This window comes from Astatotilapia calliptera, chromosome 3 (genome assembly GCF_900246225.1).
Source record: "Astatotilapia calliptera chromosome 3, fAstCal1.2, whole genome shotgun sequence".
NCBI classification, from domain to species: Eukaryota; Metazoa; Chordata; class Actinopteri; order Cichliformes; family Cichlidae; genus Astatotilapia; species Astatotilapia calliptera.
In genome coordinates, this window is record NC_039304.1 from 25,342,873 (window position 1) to 25,368,400 (window position 25,528).

General features: G+C 41.5%; 1 protein-coding gene and 7 non-coding genes across 9 annotated transcripts in view; all 8 read left to right on the top strand.

Annotated features, from left to right (window-relative positions):
* nhsl2 (NHS-like 2) overlaps nucleotides 1-25,528 on the top strand; it is a 191,663-nt gene that overhangs the window by 1,383 nt on the left and 164,752 nt on the right. The gene's annotated exons all lie outside the window — the stretch shown is intronic.
* trnal-aag (transfer RNA leucine (anticodon AAG)) lies at nucleotides 20,698-20,779 on the top strand. The gene has a single exon. It is a non-coding gene; the product is annotated as a tRNA-Leu (tRNA).
* Nucleotides 21,150-21,221, top strand: trnae-uuc (transfer RNA glutamic acid (anticodon UUC)). The gene has a single exon. It is a non-coding gene; the product is annotated as a tRNA-Glu (tRNA).
* Nucleotides 22,263-22,344, top strand: trnal-aag (transfer RNA leucine (anticodon AAG)). Its single transcript has one exon. It is a non-coding gene; the product is annotated as a tRNA-Leu (tRNA).
* On the top strand, nucleotides 22,715-22,786 carry trnae-uuc (transfer RNA glutamic acid (anticodon UUC)). Its single transcript has one exon. It is a non-coding gene; the product is annotated as a tRNA-Glu (tRNA).
* Nucleotides 23,828-23,909, top strand: trnal-aag (transfer RNA leucine (anticodon AAG)). The gene has a single exon. It is a non-coding gene; the product is annotated as a tRNA-Leu (tRNA).
* On the top strand, nucleotides 24,280-24,351 carry trnae-uuc (transfer RNA glutamic acid (anticodon UUC)). Its single transcript has one exon. It is a non-coding gene; the product is annotated as a tRNA-Glu (tRNA).
* Nucleotides 25,393-25,474, top strand: trnal-aag (transfer RNA leucine (anticodon AAG)). The gene has a single exon. It is a non-coding gene; the product is annotated as a tRNA-Leu (tRNA).

The following is a 25,528-nucleotide window of genomic DNA, read 5'->3' on the forward strand; positions in this document are numbered from 1 at the left end:
GAGGTGGTTGTTGACCCACTATTAATCATGTGCGTCATCAGGTGAGCCAAGATGTGAGCTGTGAAAGCTGGAGTCTCATTAACAGGTTACTCTAGATTGTGGATTTTTATAAGTGAGAGATTAGCAGAAGATTTAGATATTTGGTGTTTAGTTATCAGAGAAACCAAGATGTTCTGGAAATCTGTTGCAGGCACATGTTTCAGGCTCACCTGCAGCCCTGGGCACAAATACAGATGTGCTGCTTGAAGTTTAAACATCAGTTTGTATTAATATGTGTTTTGCAAAGTGCTGAAATGAGGGTTAGGATTAAAGACTTTGCTAAAGGAAAAGTAAAGAATGAGTAAGGGGATTCAGTGCTTTTGACCACGTGCTTACATGGTCATCGTGTCAAACACAGTAGCTCAGAAAGTTTTGAATGAATTCTGATAAATCTTTGCAGGGGTGTAGAGTGACGTCATCTAACATTAAAAGGTCTTCAAGGTCAACTTCAAGGCCTTGCAGTATGATAGTGTGGCGTGTGTTGTCCAAATTATAGAAAGTACCATATAAAGATGTAAAACATCATGTCACGTTTGACCTCTGACCTCACCTTTGGGTTTCACATGTACCCTTCTTTCAGGTTGACCTCTAAAATATGTCATGTCTTGAAGGAAAATATTGCTAAGAGAGAGAAAAAGGTAATAATAAATTATCATACTGATAATTATGTCAGGTATATTAAAGGTAAATAACACAAAGTTGTTTTTTACACGTGCAAAGTGCAGGCTGCAAACTTAAAGTACATTCATGAATATATATACAAAATACAATAGAGTTCCCTTAAAAGTAAATATGGCCCACAGAGTGAGCTGCCTTGGCAGAGGTTTGTGCTCTCAGAGTACTTATTGTTACACTCAATGTATCGCTGTGTAGGTATCTGGGTGCCTAGAAAGAAGACAGCTGGACTTCTTTAGTTTCTTGAAGATCTCATGTACCATCCACACTTGTACCCTTAATAGATGTATATTAAGGGTACTTTACTAAAGTAGTTGATTAAATGTACTGAGTGACATCTTACCAAGGGTGCTGTCAGTATGATCATCCACTGGCGTTGGGCATGTTTTGAAGCATCCTTTCTTCTAACTTTGAGTGTCGTGCTTGGTCTGTGTAGCAGACACATTTGAACCTATTCTGGCAGTTGTGGATTGGTTATGACTCTGGCAGATGTCTTGTGGTCCAGATGTGGTTTAAGAATCAACGAACCAGGCTTGACATGAGGTATGGCAGATGCCTGGGTGGGCCAGATGTGGCCCAAATGTCATGACACTTGGTATCTGGCCCTTATAAGATAGACATGTGGATGGCATCGGTAAAAGACCAAATAAGAAAAACCCAAAGAAAGATGCATATCAGTTCATAACCTCCAACGTGTATTATGGAGTATGTTCTTTCTGTTGTTGGTAATTAAGGATTTGTCATTAAAATAACAAAATGTACAAAGTGGACGATTCAGTGTAACACAAATTGAGTGGCCGTTTTCCCATTGGTTTCTTTGGGGTGGCTCATGTGGTAGAGTGGGTCGTTTACCAATTGGAAGGTCTGTGCCTCAATCCCTGGCTCCCCCAACCCCACATACGACACATACCAAGCATGTTGGTGCTGTAGCACTTGTGGCTGAGGTTATAGAGCAGGTTGCCTACCAATAGTCATCTCTGGCTTTTCCACTCCATGTGTCAAAGTGTCCTTGGGCAACATAGTGAACTGGACAGGAAGACCTTTACAGCCACGGCTTTCGCCCCCTGGTGGTCGTTAAAATAGAATGCAGCTTTAAGGGATTCCCTTGTTGGCTTCTCTTTTCAGACCTGGAAGTGTAATTCATCTTCTGTCCTGTGTATGGCAGGGACGTCAAACCCATTTTACACTGTGGGCCACATACATAAATACATACCAGACCACTGAAACTCGTCTTTCTGTGGGTGTGAGAAGTTTAACTGCACATTTAACCACCGAGATATCTAAACATATGAAAAAGACGACTTTATCAGTAGGAAAAGCTGTAAAACCAAATTAGAGTCATTTGAATAACAATACAGTTTTTCCTGCTCAAGCAGAATAACAGAAAAGAAGTGTAAGCATCTGGCATGTATATGATTTAACTCTGGTCTCTGGTACAAGCTGCAAAAGTTTGCAGCTGAGTTTTCCCACCATTTAAAAGTAAAAAATATTCATTTTGTTTACAAGGGCTGGGCTGTGCACACATGAGACTGGTCTGATGAAAAATTATCTTCAGAGACACGAAACAAATAAGGGAAAATTAATTTCCTAGAGCACACATCAGCAGATTAAAAGTCATTATTACTTCTGCTGTGAGACTGTGCTGCGTGTGCCTACCAGTTACGACGGATTAGGGAGCGACACTTGAAAAGAGACAACCATGTGAGGACGTCGGTCAGAGTTAGCATAAAGAGGGTTTGGTTTTGATTTTACACGTGGCAGTGGAATCAAACACATTCTGTGAAAAACAAAAGGCTGGAAATCGGTCCAATGACGCAATAAAAAAAACTGTTCTGTAATATCTAACACGTTTGTGGATGCTTTCATCTGATGGTACAGAGATGGCCAGATGCATGATGGGAAATTTGCACTGTGGTCGCGAGCCTGTTTCGCTCTGCAAACTTTGCACAAACTTATCGAAGGCAGCTTTGACTGTGTTTGCACTGCAGCTCGAGCGCGAGCCGATGAATAAAGCAAGCTGACTGTGAACATGAGTTTACGAGGCTGTCAGCAGGCCGTGTGTGTGTGTGTGTGTGTGTGTGTGTGTTTGTGAACACGTACAGCACGATAAGACAGAAAGAGAAAGTCCCTCTTAAAACAGACCAGATGTAGAGCTGGAAGGAGGAGAGGATGGGAGATAAAACAAATGCAGTTCATCCTCTGGTTTACTTTACAGAGACAAACTCACGCATGTGTTGGCCAGTGTGTGTGCGTGTGTTTTAATACATGAGCTCATCGGTGTTTGATGCTCCTCACTCTTCGCTCTCCTTTCTAAAATCCTGTGTGGGCTCTTACTGTATCGCTAACACGTGGGCCGAAGCGCACGGCTTAATAATCAATACAAGCCCGCCTGGGCCTTCATCTTCCATCGTCATCTGAACTTCACCGCCTCTTTCTCCCTCTCTCTTACCTCCTACTGTCTCAGCAAGGATGGAAAACACTGATTTGAATTTCACCAACAGAAAAATGAGGACTAAGTCTCCTTAAAGCACTTTGTATTGTAAGATAAGAACCCTACATTACTAAGAGTAACTCCAACAATCCAACAAACTATGAGCAAGCACTTGGCGACAGCGGGGAGAAAAAACTCCCTTATAACAGGTAGAAACCTCCTGCAGAACCAGGCTCAGAGCCTGAGTGATGCTTAAAGCGCTAAATCCTTTAAAAAAAAAAGTTTCTGCAATGAACACAAAGAGACGCTTTTACTTTTATTAATAAGACTCATAACTTTGTAAAGAATCAAAGCCCCCACCCCTCAGCAGTTGTAGTGGGTTTGTAATGTTGGCGGCTCTACTGTATAGAAGCTAGATTCTGGCTACTTTTTTTGAATATTTAAAGAAATAGAAACATAATTATTTTCCATCTGTTTCATTTTCCTTTGAGTTGTCTGTTTTATTAACTACTTTAGCCTCTTGCTAACGTTAGACTTGCATCAGTAGTAACTGCTTAGTTGATGCTGATTTTATTCTTTGTGACTATTTTGCTTTAAAAAACTACACAAGGTGAAACAGACATTTTATGTCATTTTTGATACTTTCCTTTGATTTTTCTGGCAAATGTTCTTTTTAGCTTTCTGTTAGAGGCTCGTGGCTAATGCTAAAATAGTATCTCTCATGACATCAGTGGAATCAGCAGTGGCCTAATTGTACATGCTTCGACTGAAGTTATAAGATAAAGATTAAACTCATCAGTTACACTCCCCTACTTTAAGTATAAATGCAGTAAAGCTGTTGCAGTAAACACTGGGAGATTTCCAGAGCAGCTGTGCCAATATTAGCTACAGTGTAAAGTCATGTTATAAGATTAGATATAGACTCGGCTGATTTTCAGTCAGTCTCACGTAAGTTCGATTATCAACCGGACACGTAGTAGTTACATTCATACTGTGAATGAGGAAGTCACAAATTTCAAAAGTGTTTGTAACAACAAACCGAATCTATGCCAGCTAAATCACCCCCACTCAGCTGAACATGGACATTTTTAAGAAGCTAACAAAGGGTTAGTGGCTCAAGCTAAAGCTAAAGGAAGGAGCCTCAGTATAAGCAAAAGGTCAAAGCAGTTAGGGGGACAATTATGGGGATACAGAAAAGCGTTAATGTTGATCTCCTGGTATAGCGTGAAGTTATAAACATTCTGGAAATTAGTGTAGGTACCCGATATTTGTTTTGTTATGTGACTCAGCTGCACCTGCTTTTGCTTTGTAAGCTTAAATATGTCAGGTAATGGTAGGTTTACAGCAACTCATTCTTGCAACTCATCGTTTGGGGGTGGGGGGTGGGGGAGACAAAGTTTAATATCTGCTTTGAAAATATGAAAAGTTTATTTTTGTTTGTATATGTGGGAGTTACAGGTCTTAGGGGGGGAAATTGGCAGGTCAAAAAATCAGAATCAACCAAGAACACTGCAGTCGGTGCATCTCTACTCTGTCAGTCGTTACCAGCCAGGAAACTTTGTTCATGTTCGTTGGGACCTTCATGATTTGCACCCCCACTCTGCCTACCTGACTTTTTACTTTCACTTCCTATCACTGGTTAGGTTTAGCTAGTAAAAATTACTTGGTTAAGGAAAGGGGAAGATCAGGCGTTGGGTTAAAACAGCCCTATAACAACAGTAACACTGCTTGTTCACAAATAACATTTACTGATCACTTGCACTTAAGCTATAGCTCACTGAGTAACAGCAGAAAAAGAATCTTCAGTAAATGGGCCACACCGCCAACTCAGGTCCTGGGGATGAGGTTAATTGTTTAATAGCAATATTAGTATTTGGCATTATTTAATTTGTGAATGTAGTTTTTTAAATATATATTCCTTTGTGTATTTTTTAACTTTTGAAGGACTAAGTGGTGTGTTTGTTTACTCTAACTCTGAATCTACTGTCAGTTTTTAGATCACAATGATCAAGTAAACTTGGGATGAATACCACACAATGCTGAGTGGGACTTTTAAAAACTGCGGGAGGCTCTAATAAAACGCCCTGGGCTTTGGAGCTTTGACTGTATGAAGTAAGCTAGGTAATTTGCAGCTTATAAGTATAATCCATTTCTTGCACTTGCTCTCATGAGTTTGGTTTTGGAAAGGCTTAAAACAGAGCCCACCATCGGAGGTCTTTATGGAAGACTTACAGTATCTCCTACTACAGCCCCATGTTTGAGCACACTGCTCAATGAGCGCCACCTGTGGTTAGTGTTTGGTTAGGTTAAGATAGTTGAGGGTTTTCCAATTTGTAAGGATGAGAAACACTCACATTATTTTCCCTTATTCATTTGAAGAAAAAAATCTTGGATCTGTGCTTTTTCTCCAATAACAACCACTGACAATCCCCCCTCTCCACCTGCCAAAAAAAGTGGAGTTGCACACACAGTAAAACACATGTTTCCAGCCTGGATGAGGGGATTTTTTCCACCCAGTGTAGACTTTGTACAGGAGTCGGATCTCCTGAGCCGCTTCCAAGATCTCTGCACTGTGAAACACTGGAGGGAATCGGAGCTGGCTTCCTGCGCCCGGAGAGGAGGGGAGGAGTCGCACTGATACAGAGAGGAAGAAGATGTCAGTCGTCGCTTTGGAAAGCGTGATAGCGGAAGGAATGTGTGTGTGCATGTGTGTGTGTCCACTTTCCACTGGAAGTTGTCACTCAGAAGGGCCTAAACTTGAGGAGTTTGCCCTCTGAAACACCTCCTCTTCAGCCTTTTTCATACTGGGCTCATTTCCTGCCATTTTTTGTTGGCTGCTGTTGACCCAAAGTGGGGCAGGAGTATCCCAAGTATGTGAATGGGAACCAAAGTTTGGTGTTTTCTTTTTGTGCCTGTTTCCAGCTTTATACTATGTGGGAAACCACATTCCTTCTTTGACCTCGCACTGATTTTTTTTTTTTTGAGTTTCTTGTAACAAAATGTTCCCTGCTCTGCCTCACAGTCCCAGTCGTGTTAGACGTTTGCATGAAAAGCACATTTTAATCCGCTTGTGGACAATTCCTAGTTCCTGAGCTCACAGCAGGTGTTATCCCTGAGGTGCTAAAGGCAAAGCACCTGCTGTGACATCACTGAATAGGGGTGTGGCCTCAGGAGATCACTGTGGTGCTTTCTTTTGTTCTTGCTAATTGCTGCACCAATGTGTGAAAGATTCATCCACTTTTGCAGGTTTTTATTATCTAAAGCACATAAAAGTGTAGAAATTTATTAGAAAATACTTTAACGAAAGCAACATTACACCAGAAACTATGCCTCAAGATGCTTTATATTTAAGGTAGAGACAATTATACAGGGAAAATACTAACATCAAGTAAACGATGGCTTATCTGAACAAAGGGGACATTTTAATTTTGTTCATATCATTCAGCATGTAGAGAACACAGAAATTGTTTTGCTCCTCTATTTGAACCTAAATCATCTTAATCAAAGAGCCAATGGGAAGGAAATGATTTAAAAGACTTTCCCTCCCCCCTTCTATCTCGTTCCCATGGGTGGATGTCGCCCTCATGACTTAGTATCCCTGCATCTCATCCCCTTCCCCTCCTTTCTCACATTTTTCTCTTCTTTTTCCATCTTCCAACTCTCCTCTGTGACAGGAGACAAAAATAATCCTAAAACCTGTTTTTAGCTATGGTCAACGTTTGATTTTAGACTTCGCGGCTTTGGATATGGAGGTGTTTTGTAATCCCACAGTTTTTTTAATCATATCTACAGTCCGTGAACTCTTTCCTTGAGCCAAAACATTCACTTCTCCTCATCCTCCCCCACCATCTCTCTTCCTACAGCTGGTGATTCAGAGGGCAGCGGTAGCAGGACTGAAAAACTTCCCGCCACCACTCCAAATTTTTATTTAAAAAAAAAAAAATCTTATTTTTGTTTTTAGTTGAAATCAGTATTTGGATCTGCCAAATTTCCAGAGGCAAATCTCATTTGCACATTCTCATACACTAGGTGGAATTATTCATCAAAATGGTGTATTATATAATGTCACAGAAAACTAGCAGTTTCAGAGCTGCAAACATAAACAAACTTTAAACCAAAGCTGATCATGTTTTTTTTTGGGAGTGCATAATTTAAAAGTTTAATTTTTTGGAATTCACAAACAATAACTTCAAAATGTCGACATGTATATACTTTTAATGAGATGTTTTCATGTATAAACAGCATGGTGGATCAGTGTTTGACATTGCTGCCTCACTGCAGACGGGTCCTGGGTTCAAACCTGGGTAAGACTATTCTGCTTGGAAATTGACTGTTCTTCCCAGGACACCCAAGCAAAAACGTCATTCTTAATCTCAGGATTTTCAGTTCCTGGTTAAATTAAGGTTGAAGAAACATGTAGACATTAACCAAACACAGACGTAAACTGTCTTAGGGTAAATTCTTTGGTCTTTCGATTTTCCGGCTTCTTTCATGGTGATGGACAAACTTCCTTTACCGTGGACAGTGGTGCTGGTGTGGCTTTAGCCATGGTGCTTCTTGGGTTGTTCCTGAACACTCTAACCAATTTCTTTATATGAAGACAGTTTGGTCTCATTCCAGACCCGCTCAGCAACCTAACAAACCCATGTCCAATGGCACGAGGGCTATGTGCATTTTTAGTGCTGTTCGTGTTTCATGCGCAACTGTTGGTATATATCTTTTTATTTCACAAGCTGTCATGCATCTGTTACAGCCACAGATTATTGTTACCAGTATATCTAACACCTACAACCTCTCGGACCAAAGAAATACCTAAAGTATCATCACATTTCCTGAATTTTGCCACTATTTGGTACTGCAGTGTTGATTTTTCTTGCACCAACAGCCTATAAATGTTATAAAAGTTAAATAAGAATACTTAAAGTGTTCCCCAAAAAAAGTAAGAATATATGTCTGAATGAGTTTTCCTAAAATTGATAGCAGATTTAAAAAAGACTTGAGTGTTTTGTGATCACAACGTGTTAATCAATAGACTGTGTTTCTGTTTTGTGTTTGACGAGTTTCATACTTGAAGGAAGAATCGTTCAGCTAGTGTTGTTGAACTTGGTGTTCTGCAGGGAAGCCTTCTAAGTCCTCACATATTTTCATAAATACTTTCATAAACTTATCTTTCTGGGTAAAATTTTTATCCCAAAAATGTGAAACATTTCAAATGTTAAGAAGTTAAGTTTGTATGTATTTCAGCAGACAGCCTCAGTTATAGGGCTGCACGATTTTGCATAAAATGAGAATCACGATTTTTTTGGCTTAGAATTGAGATCACGATTCTCTCACGATTTTCTTTTCCAGTATAAATATTTATTGCACTTATTAACTGCACATCAACTTCGTAACAGTTGAGACTGAACATAAAAACAATAAATAAACATAAAAATAACAAATGTCTCATGTTTTGTTGTTGCCGCAAAATGTTGTACTGCTTGAAATTCCGTCTCCACCATTGCTCGACACTGCGTGTATAGAGCAGGTAGTGCAACAATAGAAAAATAGTTGCGGGACGGCACTGTGTAGCGTTTGTCTAGGGTGTTGATCATTTTCCTAAATCCCTCGTTTTGCACAGGGTTGATGGGAGCCATATCTTTGGTCAGGTGATAAGTGATAGCCTCCGTAATTTCTTTGTGCCTGCGGGAGTTCGACGTGTATAGTGAAGCGCTGTATAAGGTTCCCGTTATTGATGTTTGGGTGGTTTACCGGGACAGATTTTCTCCTGTCACTTTCTCGTCATCCCTGACGTGCTCTCCGTTGTTTTTTCCCTGCTAATTTTAGCATCACACGGCACAGCTTCTGTATCACGTGGTATAAGGCTCCGCCCTTGTCATTTGTTGAGCAGGAAGAGTGAGCGCTTGTTTTTATGCAGATTACGTCCCGGATAAAAATGCGGTACAATCGTCGTCGCCTTTTTTTTTTTTTTTTTTAAATCGTTGTCATTTGGAAATGAGATCGCACATAAGTATGAATCGAGATCGCGATTTTCTAACGATTAATCGTGCAGCCCTACTCAGTTACACTACTGTCATCCTAGTAGATGATTTTTGTGTTTTTGACTCGCTCTGAAAGCATGAGTATGGGTGTTTTCTTGCAAGGCTTTATGTGACTGCTCAGTTTTAATGTGTGAGAGAGAGCCATTGGTTTATAAAGTTAGGATTATTTGGAGGTGGGGCACAAGCCCCTATCCGATCGTTCAGTCTGACGTCACTAGCCGTGTCTGGGCCTAAACTCCGCTGCAGGTCCATATATCAAATGATCACTGTGGCATTACTGAGAGTTAAAACACTGTCTTAAGTCTTTCATCTTTAATAAAATGATCAGCGTTCTGCTCTACCAGGTGTAACAACTGAGTTCAACATCCAGGCATCCATGAAAACGGAATTTATGACATTTAACGGAGTTAGAAGTTAGCAGTAAGTTAGCTCGCTAGCTTCCATCTAAATACAATATAGCATGTCCTGACTGCGGGGTTTTGGAAACAAATTAAAACGTACAGCTCTGTTATCACTTCCAACATAAATGAAGACAGAAAGCTAAACAGCAGTGACGTTTGTAGGGTTACTGAAGTTTGGCTAGCTGGTATATAACGATGTGCTACGTGACCGCTAGCGACACAGCTATGTTAGCATAATATAAACAAGCTAACTTTTTTTCCACTCGATAAAAGTTAACGTGAGTGTTCTCGGTGGTCAGGAACAAATGTAATCGCATGGCAGGATGCTGTAAAAGGACCAAACTTCAGCCAGGAGAACAACTGAGATAATCCATCCACAATACGAGGTTAGTCATTCATATACTGCTGCATGGGCTGGGCTGTAGTTACATCCTAAGGTTTTAAAAACTGAGCTTAAATAAATGATTAGCGGTAATAAAAGCCGAGGGAGGTCAACAGTGATCACTGACTGTTTTAGGAGCTTTTTGAGATCAAATAGAAGAAAATACAAAACATTAAACATGTTAACAACACAAAAGCCATAGTAAACGCAGACTACTTTAGACCCGGAAGTAGGATTCGTCATGTCATCACTTAATAATCGGATAGTAGACTTTGTGGGAAGAGTGGCTGTTAATTACACACAGTGTGTGTGTGTGTGTGTGTGTGTGTGTGTGTGTGTGTGTGTGTGTGTGTGTGTGTGTGTGGGAGAGAGAGAGTGAAAGTGCTGTTGTGACCTCAGTTTATGAAAGCGAGCTGTGGTTTCAGGTACGGAGTCAGAGAAGAAAGCCTATTAACAACTTCCTGTCTTGGCTGAGAGCCCGGCCCTTTCTCTCTCTCTCTCTCTCTTTCACACACACACACACACACACACACACACACACACACACACACACACACACACACACACACACACACACACACACACACACACGACCCCATTCAGCTATCTTAGTGAGGACCTTCATTGACATAATGCTTTCCCTAGCCCCTTACCCTAACCCTAACCATTAAAAATGAATGCCTACCCCTACCCCTTACCCTAAACCTAACCATAACCTAATTGTAACCCTGACACTAAAACCACATTTTGAGCCTCAAAAATGCCTTCAAATTTGTGAGGACCGGTGAGTGTGTCCTCACAAGTGACTGTTGGTTCTCACAAGTATAGTAGAATGCAGATTTCGGTCCTCACGAAGATAGCTCGACAGGAACACACACACACACATCAGACACTTCAGAGGACATTGTCTTATAATTATGCATCTTAAACCTTCCCCAGTGTAAACTTTAATGATTTATATCGACATTTCCTGATAATGTCCCCACAACAACAGCAAAACAAACACACACATTTATTGTTAAATAAAGGGACTTAATGTTCTACCAATAAAACAAACAAATGCATAGCCAAAAGGAACAAAACTTTTACATTTTGCGCCCTCTGCTAGAGCTCGTATAGGCTTCAAACAGCCAGTGTATCCTGTGTGCATGTGTGTGTGTGTGCTGTAGTCTTTTGTGCTGATACCTCATGCTGTGAACTACATGTAGTGTGTCTTTCTCTAATATCAGCAGCAATTTGTCAATGTGTAGACACACAGACACACACAGAGGTGAACAGCTTGAACAGGCATGAGAGAAATGGATAAAAATCACAGGCAAAGTAGAAAAAAAGATTAAATGGGTCGAGGAAAAGGCACAAAGTGAAGAGAGAGGAAAAGAAAGAAAGGAGGAGGGAAATCCAGGAAGGATGGGAGGATCAAGACAAGGAAAAACACAGACATTTCTGTCATTTTTCTTCATTTGATATTGCATTTGTCACTGTTTTTGTGAAGAAAAGTCTTTGAAACTATGCCCTGCAGTCAAACATCTAATTTTGTAAAAACAAATATGTGTCACTTACTCAGAAAACTGAGTAATGTTTGAGTCTGATTTTGTTGTAAACACCCTGCAGCTCATTTAAATTGGCCCTGATATTAGTGCCTAAATGTTTTGCATGTATTTTCAGCCTCGTATTTGCCAGAACTTGAAGCACTTTTAGTGGAGAATGCTCAAGGAAAGTTCTCCTTTACCAGTGGGTATTCCCCTCTGGTGGGATATGGAGCAACTGCAGGTGTGGTGTGGACAACCAGGTGAAAATATGAAGTGAAACTAATGTGTACGAAGGACTGTTAAAGGAAAACAAGTAAAATTCATTTTGACTCTTTTATTGTTAATAACTGATAAAAGAAAATGTTGATCCTTTTTTGGCTTCTTAGGTGGGTTGTGCCAGAAAAAAAATTGATCTGTATTTTTATAGCAGCAAAGCATTAACTAACTGACAATGTTAAACATGAACTAGCATTGTTTTTAGCTCCATCAGGTAGCTTTGCTTTTCAAAATTAAAGCCCTAAAAACCCACTTTGCGGTATCTGCTCAGCATTTAATGGCACAGTTAGAGACTGGCTGGCAGCTACAGAGTTACAGCATATATTTCCTTGTGTAGCGTGAAAAGAAATTAACATCTAAATGTTACGCAGTGGCTGCTTGTTTAAAAAATTATTGGTTTTAAAACTGGGTTCACTATTTTTTCCTTTGCCCCCAAGTGGCTAAGAAAACAAGTTTTTAGCACTTTTTAAAAATGCAAACCAAAGTTATTTCATTTTATGTATCATTTCTTTATTGCGTTGAGAATGTTTTAAGAGCTTTATTTGTGCCAAAAGCACACACTGTATCTGTAAGATGGACACAGATTCTGCAGTTCTGCTTTCTGAATTCTGCATCATATCAGCGCATATGTTATAGCTGTAAAACAATGACATAATATATGCAAAGTAAAAATGTACATAAAGTGAGTAGTTCAGCATCCTGAGGAATAGCTTTGTCATCACAAAAGATAAAATAATACATTTGGATTAAGAACTGTATATATATTCAAATCTCTCATGAGTTGTTAGTGACATCATCAGACAAGTTTCACTAACAACTTTATCCACGTGGATATCAGCTTAGATAAAGTTCTCACATGAGCATTTTACTGCTTTCCATCTCTGTTTGGTAAATGAAGTGGTAGTCATATACTGCTGTTCTAATCTTACCACTCAACGGTTAGGGCTTGTAATCTGTCTTCTGACCCAATAGTCAAAGTACAGTTTCCCTAAGATAGTATTTTATTAATCAGAGCTTTTCCTAACTTTCATGATTTGGTTTGGAGTTTATTCTCCTGTAATTAAACGGTAAAAGTGTAAATTTTCCTGCAGAAAAAGAGAACCAGAGAGGAATTGTCCCAGTGATCCCCAAATTTCCCCACACTGTAAGAAATAACAAACGCCACTGGAGTGCAGGAAATTGGGTAACAGCAGTGATATAATGCAGGAAGAGGCCCTGTGATGAAATACTGTACATGTGCAGAACAGCACTCTGAGTCCAGTGAGATTTTCCACATTTCTTCTTTCCAATCACCTCTACTCCTCTCTCCTCTGTTTCCTCGGTATGACCTGAGGACGAAGCCTCGGGACGGTGTTTACTCTGTCTCCTATACGGCAGATTCCTATCAGGCAGTGTTTGTTTACAGAGTGTGCCTCAGTGGAGGCATATTGTTCAAAGAGCAGATGTAGGCTGCATGATGGCAGCGGTATGTAAGCACAGTAAGCTAAACTGAATACACCACGGATGATGCACTGCTAGTAAAATGTAAGTCCAGGCGAGGGGATGTGACTGTAACATTGCATGATGATGCATCCAGAATGAGGCATGAGGGTTGGTTTTATATTAAAACGTTTCAGCTGACCAGTGTGACTCCAGCAGCTGATGATTAACAAGGTAGTTGCAGAGGTTTGCCAGGTCAGGTTTGGTATTTCCTACACACTCCTTTTCACTGAATGCAGTCATGGAGAAACTCATGGATGACTTCAAATGCTATTTTGGATTATTCTGTTTCTATTATATCTAGTTGCTAGATATAGTTTGTGAAATGACAGTTTTCAGCACCAATTAACCAGACAACAACTGCTAAAAGCTGGTTGATTGCTATGTAGCCTCAGCTTTTCTTATAAAGAAGTACATCATTGCTGTCACAAGGTTCGTAATATGGCCCCAATCCAATTGTCAGTGTCTGCTAGATTGCATTTAATTTTGCACAGGGTTGAATTCTGAAGGAAGCAAACCATGTGATTACCAAATGAAAAGAAGATTCAAAAACTACCCCCACAAATGATGGAAACAGCCAATGTATTTATCTAATTAACCAATCCTAGTAAGCATTGCTTCCATTACTAACTAATAATTACAGGACTAAATGATTAATACCTAAATGTTTTTCTTTGAGACCTCTCTACCAGAAGTAGAAACTTAAAGTTCTGCTTGGGTTGCTTAAAGTCCTTCCAGGCACAACATTGCACTCACTAGTCATCTTGGGGCACAATTTATGCCACTGTGGATTCATTACTGCAACAACTTGATTGGATAGATATTTTACAGAGTTTCAATCTTATAAAAAATAATGATTTGCTTCTTTCGGCTAGAGTAGATATAATCGTGTAAGACTAAGTGCAGTCCATGAGTCATTAGCTCGTAGAGGCATCTTTATCAGCAAAAGCTTGAAGTAATGGTTTCCTGTTGACTTTATCAGTCTCTCACATCGTTGTAGAGGAATTTTGGCCAACTCTTCTTTTTTAAAACATTGCTGCAGTTCTTTGAGGTTTGCAGACATTCTGGACTTTGACTGGGCCACTGCAGCACATTGACACTTCGATTTTGCAGCCATTCATTTGTAGATTTGCTGCTCTGCTTGGGGTCATTGTTCTGTTGCATGGCCGATTAAGCTGTCAGGCAGATGGCCTCACATTTGACTCTACAATACTTTGGTCCGCTTTGGTCTCCTCTTTTCAAAGCACATTATTCCAGAAGTTCGAATGCAGCTTTGTAAACTTAAGCTGTGCTGAGATGTTATTTTTTTTAGAGAGAACAGACTTTCTTCTGGCAACCCTTCCAAACACACCTCACTTGTTCAGTGTGTTTTTAATTTTGTGGTCATGAACTTTAACATTTAAGATGCTAACTGAAACCTGTTGTGTCTGAGATGTAGCTCTTGGATTTTTTACAGTTTCTCTTGCAGGTCTGATTTTGGGGAGATGTTTTGCTCTGATGTCCACTTCTGGGAAGATTGTGGCATTGTGTTAACACACACCTGAATGCTCCAGGCCTAAAAATGCCAATACTTCTGCTTTTACAGAGTTGGTTGCACTTAATGACGAATAATAAGTCAAGTGCATTTCAGGTTCTGGGTGTGAGTTACCATCTTAATTCCTATTGAAGCAGTCAGGGGGCCCTGTGAAATGACTATATATGCATCTTATTTGTCATGTCAAGATTCTCACAGATTTGTGCTCAGGATTCTTCAGAATGTGTCTTTTATAACATCTACAATTAAGTAACTCTTTACCCATTTAGCATTTTGTGCAGTAGTCTTAGGAGTAGCTTTGTTAAGCTAGTTAGGGTGAGCAAAACAATAAAACCATGGGCTGGACTGGCAGACAGTCATGTGAAACTCATCAGAGATGTCTTTCAACTGAGAAGAACTGGAGTTTTCCTGCAGGTTTATACCTTTGTAAGACCTTCTGTCATTGTATATATTTCTTTGAAGGTTCTCCCTTAAGTAGACGCTTTACTTTAAAGGACAAATTATTTGATAACATGGAAGGAATTGGTTTAGATAGTTGAGCTTTTATAATACTTACATTGATCCTGTGGTTTGTTGTGGAAGCGATTCAGACATGACTCCATGCATTAAATCATTGAATTCCCTGAAACATGCACAGGCACGTCTATAAAAAAACGAGAAAAAACCCCAAACCTCAATCCATCAGTGTTTCTGCATGTTCGGAGTATTTTTTCTAATGCAGTCCTGCGTATAGGATAGCTGACAGAGGCTTCATGTGTTTGCAGTACGAGGTGTTTTTTTTTATCAGTGCGTGTCTCTCCAGAGCTTGTCTCTCTATCATGGACAAAGGGCTGGCTGTCAACACCAACACGTGTAAAGTCAGCCAAGGCATGCTGTAATGGTGGATACAATCACTTCCAGATGTGTGTGTGTGTGTGTGTGTGTGTGTGTGTGTGTGTGTGTGTGTGTGTGTGTGTGTGTGTGTGTGTGTGTGTGTATTTGAGAATGGGAGAGAGAAAGAGAGAGAAAGAAAAAAATCAGAAGAAATTACTTCACTGTTGAGGAGGGAGATATCCAAACCATATACAGGAAAGGAAGAGAAGTCAAACTGATTTTTTTCTGAGAAGAATGGTTCCTATATTTGGCCTCTCTTCATCGGATATAAATGTAATGGACAGATAGAAACAGATGAGGTAGTATGATTCAACAAGTCCCATAAGAGACCAAAAAGTGAACATTATATCCTTCATGAAGGGAGAACTTCAGGATGACTGAAAGATTCTCTTTAGACCCCGCGATTTAAACACATTGTGACACACCAAAAGATATGTGCTTGATTTTTGGATAGTATTATCAGTATTTTGTGGTTCTAGCATGACGCTTGCACTTTTTTGCCTCTATTGTTTTGATTCTTCTTCTTTGGTTTTTCTGATTTGAATAGAGCCCCGTTAGCTTATGGCTTGCCTTCATCACCTTATCACAAAGTTTAACAGAGGGTCCTTTGATGTTTCACTAATGCTACAGTCGCAAAGTCTAGCCAGAACCTCAGATTTGAAACAGAAAATCCTCCACAAACGGTGACATGGTTGCTGCATGACAGCAATTTAACTGCAAAATGATGTAGGTGTTTGGCAACCTTGTATATACATAAGAATATAACCACCAGAGAAAGGTGGCCTCTCACCAGGGTGTTGTATGCTCAACATTTGGGTGATCAGATGTTGTTGGTAGCCATAACTATTAGCAATATGTCTCCAACAGAAAAAAAACAAAACAAAACAAAAAAATCCAATGTAGCCACTGGGCAACCAGTAATTTTTCCTTGTTGAAAGAAAGCTGCCATCCTAATTTTACTCTACCTGAGCCATGGGAAACACTGTTTGTTTTCCAGTTGACTCTTCAGCGTGCTTGTCTCTACCATATTATTAGTTAGTTTCTCAGGAAAAATGACACAGTCATGACTGTTGACATGACAGATTCAGGTGAGGCGGTAAGGCGAGTTTTATTGTCGTGTCCACTGTCTGGTGCTACACAGTGATGGTAAACCTGAAAAAGGCAATTTTCTGTAATGTAGATGAGACGTTCTTTTAAGTAGCTTAATGATATTGCACTTAAATGTTGTAATCTAACACAAGCAAATCTGTTCAACTCCATGAACAGATTTGTTTGAACAGTTGAGGACTGGCATGCACGTAGACATCCGGGTGGAGAATTTTACTTTGCAATTTGTCATTTGTTATTTTGTCAATCTTGTTTTTAGCTCATAGGCAGCCTTTAGGCCTCAGTTCTTACAGACGGATTAAAAAAGTACAATCTTTGAAGAGTCACTTGAAAAAAAACAAACTTGAAATGTCATTCTCTGTTTTCTTTGTACTATATTGAAGGGTCTTTTCTTTTTTTGCTATATAATTAAAATTGAATTGAACTGAAAAAAAAAATCCCAGTAGGCACAACAAATGGTGATTACTTTTAACACTTCTTGGTCGTGGAGGATTATTTGATATGCTATATCTGTGGAACGTGGAACGAGCTCCTTTAGAGATTAGACAAGCCACTTCTTTACCTGTTTTTAAGTCACTCTTGAAAGCCCACCTCTTTACCCTGGCCTTTGACACCACGTGAGATGTTGGTTTTATTTTTTATTTTTATTAGGGCCCGAGCACCGAGAGTATTGTATCTGCTCTGTTTCTTCTTCTTATTATTATTCAGGCAAAACAAGGGCCTTTTTGAGGGCCTAAACATGCTCAAAAACTCGTGAAATTTTGCACACATGCCAGGTCTGGTGAAAAATTTTGTATTTTAATGGTTTTACATATGAGCACTGGGAAATGGCTCTAGAGTGCCACCTATGCCTTGTTAAATGCAGCCCTACGACCACATCGTTTGAGCTACATGTATGAAATTTGGCACACATCTGTACCATGCCAAGACGAACAAAAAAGTCTGTGGGCCCATTGACGCAAACCCAACAGGAAGTCCGCAATTTAGAAGTGAATGTGACATTTTGGCTCTAATTTTGCCATTTCCATGCCTCGAACTTTTTCGAACTCCTCCTTGGGATTTGGTTGTATAACCTTCATATTTGGTCAGTGCCAACTACACACCTGGGCCATGTTAAATTGCGGAGCTTTTGAGTTTTCACAATACGGTGACGCGTGGCGCCATGGCGAATTTCGATGACTCGCCATGAAAATGTTATTGCCTCTCATTCTGTCATACATTGTCCGATCTGGACCAAAGAGCACACATATGATAAGGCTCCACCCCTGAACATATTTCAACTGCCATATTTGACATAAGGGCCAGCGCCACCTAGTGGGAACAGGAAATGCCATGTTTTACACTTTGGGATACAGTATTGTGATGGGTGACATCTGAAGCCTCAAATTTCTCCAGGAAAGCCTTAAGGAGTTGGTCTTGGGTTACAGTGAAAACTGTGAGTTTTCGCGAAAGGGTGTGACCCCAGCAGCATGGCGAACTTTCATGTCTCTCCATGAAGAAACAAATTAGTATAACTCAATGAAATCCAGTCTGATCAGTACCAGACTTTACAGGCATGATGTCAGACCCGCCCTGAACAGATTGATGTGCCCATTGTCAGAGCGCCACCTAGTGGGAAGAGGAAATGTCATGTCTTTCATTTTGCTGTACTGATTTTCACATGTCCACCTCAAAAGCGGTGAATATCACCGTCTGTCCCTCATGCTGCTTCAGTGAGAAAATTGTGACTTTAAACTGAATGGCGCACCCTGGTGGGAAGGCGGTTCACCATGAAAGATGAAGTGGCTTTAGAGGGGCTTGGAAAGTTTAAAAGGTCTTGAAATTTGGCCCACACCTCCAATGTGACGAGGGCTATCTTGTTATGTGATCATTTTCATTGAATAGCGCAAAATGGCTCCACAGCGCCCCCTACAAAATTTCAAAACATCAGCCCCTGCTATGTGTTTCATTTATGAGTCTGAAACCTGGTAAACTTATAGGAGATATCAAGATGTACAAAAAAGTGTCTTGGACCAATATCCCAAATCCAACAGGAAGTCAGCCATTTTAAAATTAATGTGTAATTTTGGCGACATTTTCCCCTCTTTTCAGGCACCGTACTTTGACGAACTCCTCCAAGGGATTTCATCTAACTGACGCGATCTCCAGTGTGTGGAATCTAAAGACCTTTGTGATGTTAAATTGCGAAGCTTTTTACATTCAGGGAAACGGGGTGGTCATAGCGGCACGTGGAGTTTCAATCACTCGCCAAAAAGCAGTAATCTGCTGTCACTCAAAAACACAATGTCCAATCTCTCCCAAAGTTCGCAGGCGTGATGAGACTCGAGCTCGGAAATGTTTGTAATACCATTTGTCAGTAATGGTTTGAGCGCCACCTAGTGGGAGGACTATAATCATGATTGAATGAGATGAAATGTTAGCTGGTGGTTAAATGCATGAATTCCATCAATGTGACATGAGATCGGAGGTGCTTGTTTTAGGTGTTGGGCGTGGCTCGACGCGCTGGGGGTGCGAGGGCCCTCATAACGCTGCTTGCAGCTTTAATTTTAGTTGTTTTTAGCTGATTCAATGCTGTTTTATCTTGTTTTTCTTTTAATATAGGGCTGTTTTAATTTTATGCATTATGTGTTTTATTTATTTATTTTTTGCTGTTTTCTGTTATTCTATTGTTCTTTTAACTTATTTTCTGTACAGCACTTTAGTCCTGTGCTGGGTATTTCAAAAGTACTTTATAAATAAAATTGGATTGGATTGGATATCAATCATGATCAGGAATTTGCTCGAACAATGAGTGACAGGGAGCTTTATTTATTTGAAAGCAGAAGTCAGTTCTCAAAGGTCCTCAAACTTAGTTAAAAACTTTGGTAGTTTAGTTTTTGGTTGTCTGATTAAAGAGTCGAGGAGGAGAGAGGAGATGAAACCTGGCTGCTTTCGGCGCTGTCAGGGGCGTTTTTATTGGCAGGGTGTTGTGGAGAGGATGCTGAGCTTTAGACGGGATAAAGCAGCAGAACACACAGTTCCGAAGCTGAACACATGGACCCGGACACCCTAACAAGTGTGTGTGTGTGTGTGTGTGTGTGTGTGTGTGTGCCCATGCCTCCTGCCTCCTGCTACCAGCCCACTGCCTGGCAACCATGATGCTCTGTGTGTGTGTGTGTGTGTGTGTGTGTGTGTGTGTGTGTGTGTGTGTGTGTGTAAACATCACACAGACCTGCTATTTCCTCTGTTAGCACCTCATTCTTTATGGTCTCCACATTTGTGTTTGGTGTCATTCATGAGTCATACCGAGCCTGCTTTTGCTTTGTTTTCAGTTTGGTGTTGCATATGGGTGGCATTAACGCTGTTTTTCAATCAGTCTGTTACATAGGGGTCATCAGTCTATATTACCAGTAGATGTTCTTCTCCGCCTACATGCAGGCAGTAGTTACCTCATTCAGTACTGGTCAATCTGGCATGAATATTAACTGGAAGTGTGAGACCTGTCATAGATGTAGCCTTCTATTTTTGCTTTTGCTTTTTTAATGTTTAATTTTCACGCACTGTAAAGAAACCAAAGCTTGGTTAGCTGTAGACCAACAAAAGGTTACTGTGACATTTACATTGACCACAGAAGGCAGCCTGTGTAGTTTTTTGGGAAAATGGACGTATATGGGCAGGCAGATGCCATCCTGCTCAAAGATTCTTGCAGGAATCTCATCAAGGGTAAATCTTCTGATGGTGGGCTTTGAATTCTTAACAACTTGCAGGATTTTCCACCAGTTTTCAAGTAAATTTGTTGGTTGTCACTCAAAAACACTAAGTGAAGTATTTCTAGGCCATTTCTTTCCTACAACATTAAGAGCATTGCTGAATGTTCTGGGCTTCTAGTTTGTGCTGCACCTTTTCAAGTTTTACCGTCTAGTACTTGGCTAGGAGGCTGCTAGTTGTAGTGGTAGCATGACCGAGCGGTCTAAGGTGCTGGATTAAGGCTCCAGTCTCTTCGGGGGCGTGGGTTCGAATCCCACTGCTGCCACGCAGATGTAGCTGCAAAGTTCCCTTGGTGTTGGGATTCATGTCTTGCCAATAAATGGAAAGTCCTACATGGCATGGAGATTAAATTCTGTTGCCACACGTATGCCAAGTCCAACTTGCAGGAATCACTTCAAGAGTAAATCTTTTGATGGAGGGCTTTGAAGTCTTAACAACTTGCAGAATTTTCCCACCAGTTTTCAAGTTAATTTGTTGGTTTTCACTCATGGTGTCATCCCTGACTAGTTACTGCTTTTAACCAGAACCTGCAGCCAGTGGGGGAGTGGTTAAGGTGGTGCTGTGTTGCACTCACCATGACTGCAGAGTTACAAAAGTGTCCTTGATTTCACTACAGTGGTGTGCAAGCACCTCCCTCCCATATGGTCTAGCGGTTAGGATTCCTGGTTTTCACCCAGGTGGCCCGGGTTCAACTCCCGGTATGGGAACATGTCTTTAATGTTTCCCTAAGCCAAGGTGTACCGTGTGCTATTCCTCTACTGGGATAAATGGGGATGGTTATTGGCAGGTACCTGTTGACTTTTGACAATGTGCTAGTGAACAAAGCAATCACAAGGAGCTTCTTAGTGCACCACTGCATACCCATTTGCAACCTCCAGTCAATACTCTCCAAGCAGGAGCAGAATACAGACTTTTCCCTGTTCCCCTTAGGATTGCCATGAAGGAAACAGGAAAACCAGCCAAAACCTGGCTAAGCGCATGTCACGACACAAAACAGCTAGCTGGTCAGGCCAGTTCTCAGCAGTCTGTTTAGACCTACAGTTCAGTGGCCGCTCTTCTACTGATGAGGATGTACACATTCTGGGCGGGGAGGTAGGATAGTGTGAGCGGGGAGTCAAGGAGGCCATTTATGTGAAAAGCAAATGGCCATCTTTGAACGGAGGGAGCAGGACTAAGGGTACATGTTTCACCATCTTTCAGTGCTGTGATTGCAGCCATTCCCCAACTCTCTGTGAATGGTAATCCTGTCCATTGATCAATGGTTGTGGCAATTTGCATGTGAATGATGATGAAAGTGAGCCAACAGCCCATTGTTAATCAGTGCAAACAAACTGATCACCATTGTTAATCAGTTTTGGGTATTATGCAAAGGTACTGTTTATGAAGTTGAAGAAACTCGTTCCAGTTTGTGTTACACCTTTGCAAGCTTTGCTGTTTCCCTGCTGTAACTACATGCCACTCAAGTGTGCTTCAAGTCCACCGCATTGTAAGGTGTTAGGTTGTGAGGTCTAAGGACCTGGGTTAAGGCTTTGGGCTCTTCACACGTGTGGGTTGAAATCTCATTGCTGCAATAGGATCTTACCCAGGGCAGGCAGATGCCATCCTGTCCAAAAACACTCAGTGAAGTAGGAGACCATTTCTTTCCTACAACATTAAGAGCATTGCTGAATGTTCTGGGCTTCTAGTTTGTGCTGCACCTTTTCAAGTTTTACCGTCTAGTACTTGGCTAGGAGGCTGCTAGTTGTAGTGGTAGCATGACCGAGCGGTCTAAGGTGCTGGATTAAGGCTCCAGTCTCTTCGGGGGCGTGGGTTCGAATCCCACTGCTGCCACGCAGATGTAGCTGCAAAGTTCCCTTGGTGTTGGGTTTCATGTCTTGCCAATAAATGGAAAGTCCTACATGGCATGGAGATTAAATTCTGTTGCCACACGTATGCCAAGTCCAACTTGCAGGAATCACCTCAAGAGTAAATCTTTTGATGGAGGGCTTTGAAGTCTTAACAACTTGCAGAATTTTCCCACCAGTTTTCAAGTTAATTTGTTGGTTTTCACTCATGGTGTCATCCCTGACTAGTTACTGCTTTTAACCAGAACCTGCAGCCAGTGGGGGAGTGGTTAAGGTGGTGCTGTGTTGCACTCACCATGACTGGAGAGTTACAAAAGTGTCCTTGATTTCACTACAGTGGTGTGCAAGCACCTCCCTCCCATATGGTCTAGCGGTTAGGATTCCTGGTTTTCACCCAGGTGGCCCGGGTTCAACTCCCGGTATGGGAACATGTCTTTAATGTTTCCCTAAGCCAAGGTGTACCGTGTGCTATTCCTCTACTGGGATAAATGGGGATGGTTATTGGCAGGTACCTGTTGACTTTTGACAATGTGCTAGTGAACAAAGCAATCACAAGGAGCTTCTTAGTGCAACACTGCATACCCATTTGCAACCTCCAGTCAATACTCTCCAAGCAGGAGAAGAATACAGACTTTTCCCTGTTCCCCTTAGGATTGCCATGAAGGAAACAGGAAAACCAGCCAAAACCTGGCTAAGTGCATGTCACGACACAAAACAGCTAGCTGGTCAGGCCAGTTCTCAGCAGTCTGTTTAGACCTACAGTTCAGTGGCCGCTCTTCTACTGATGAGGATGTACACATTCTGGGCGGGGAGGTAGGATAGTGTGAGCGGGGAGTCAAGGAGGCCATTTATGTGAAAAGCAAATGGCCATCTTTGAACGGAGGGAGCAGGACTAAGGGTACATGTTTCACCATCTTTCAGTGCTGTGATTGCAGCCATTCCCCAACTCTCTGTGAATGGTAATCCTGTCCATTGATCAATGGTTGTGGCAATTTGCATGTGAATGATGATGAAAGTGAGCCAACAGCCCATTGTTAATCAGTGCAAACAAACTGATCACCATTGTTAATCAGTTTTGGGTATTATGCAAAGGTACTGTTTATGAAGTTGAAGAAACTCGTTCCAGTTTGTGTTACACCTTTGCAAGCTTTGCTGTTTCCCTGCTGTAACTACATGCCACTCAAGTGTGCTTCAAGTCCACCGCATTGTAAGGTGTTAGGTTGTGAGGTCTAAGGACCTGGGTTAAGGCTTTGGGCTCTTCACACGTGTGGGTTGAAATCTCATTGCTGCAATAGGATCTTACCCAGGGCAGGCAGATGCCATCCTGTCCAAAAACACTCAGTGAAGTAGGAGACCATTTCTTTCCTACAACATTAAGAGCATTGCTGAATGTTCTGGGCTTCTAGTTTGTGCTGCACCTTTTCAAGTTTTACCGTCTAGTACTTGGCTAGGAGGCTGCTAGTTGTAGTGGTAGCATGACCGAGCGGTCTAAGGTGCTGGATTAAGGCTCCAGTCTCTTCGGGGGCGTGGGTTCGAATCCCACTGCTGCCACGCAGATGTAGCTGCAAAGTTCCCTTGGTGTTGGGTTTCATGTCTTGCCAATAAATGGAAAGTCCTACATGGCATGGAGATTAAATTCTGTTGCCACACGTATGCCAAGTCCAACTTGCAGGAATCACCTCAAGAGTAAATCTTTTGATGGAGGGCTTTGAAGTCTTAACAACTTGCAGAATTTTCCCACCAGTTTTCAAGTTAATTTGTTGGTTTTCACTCATGGTGTCATCCCTGACTAGTTACTGCTTTTAACCAGAACCTGCAGCCAGTGGGGGAGTGGTTAAGGTGGTGCTGTGTTGCACTCACCATGACTGCAGAGTTACAAAAGTGTCCTTGATTTCACTACAGTGGTGTGCAAGCACCTCACTCCCATATGGTCTAGCGGTTAGGATTCCTGGTTTTCACCCAGGTGGCCCGGGTTCAACTCCCGGTATGGGAACATGTCTTTAATGTTTCCCTAAGCCAAGGTGTACCGTGTGCTATTCCTCTACTGGGATAAATGGGGATGGTTATTGGCAGGTACCTGTTGACTTTTGACAATGTGCTAGTGAACAAAGCAATCACAAGGAGCTTCTTAGTGCACCACTGCATACCCATTTGCAACCTCCAGTCAATACTCTCCAAGCAGGAGCAGAATACAGACTTTTCCCTGTTCCCCTTAGGATTGCCATGAAGGAAACAGGAAAACCAGCCAAAACCTGGCTAAGCGCATGTCACGACACAAAACAGCTAGCTGGTCAGGCCAGTTCTCAGCAGTCTGTTTAGACCTACAGTTCAGTGGCCGCTCTTCTACTGATGAGGATGTACACATTCTGGGCGGGGAGGTAGGATAGTGTGAGCGGGGAGTCAAGGAGGCCATTTATGTGAAAAGCAAATGGCCATCTTTGAACGGAGGGAGCAGGACTAAGGGTACATGTTTCACCATCTTTCAGTGCTGTGATTGCAGCCATTCCCCAACTCTCTGTGAATGGTAATCCTGTCCATTGATCAATGGTTGTGGCAATTTGCATGTGAATGATGATGAAAGTGAGCCAACAGCCCATTGTTAATCAGTGCAAACAAACTGATCACCATTGTTAATCAGTTTTGGGTATTATGCAAAGGTACTGTTTATGAAGTTGAAGAAACTCGTTCCAGTTTGTGTTACACCTTTGCAAGCTTTGCTGTTTCCCTGCTGTAACTACATGCCACTCAAGTGTGCTTCAAGTCCACCGCATTGTAAGGTGTTAGGTTGTGAGGTCTAAGGACCTGGGTTAAGGCTTTGGGCTCTTCACACGTGTGGGTTGAAATCTCATTGCTGCAATAGGATCTTACCCAGGGCAGGCAGATGCCATCCTGTCCAAAAACACTCAGTGAAGTAGGAGACCATTTCTTTCCTACAACATTAAGAGCATTGCTGAATGTTCTGGGCTTCTAGTTTGTGCTGCACCTTTTCAAGTTTTACCGTCTAGTACTTGGCTAGGAGGCTGCTAGTTGTAGTGGTAGCATGACCGAGCGGTCTAAGGTGCTGGATTAAGGCTCCAGTCTCTTCGGGGGCGTGGGTTCGAATCCCACTGCTGCCACGCAGATGTAGCTGCAAAGTTCCCTTGGTGTTGGGTTTCATGTCTTGCCAATAA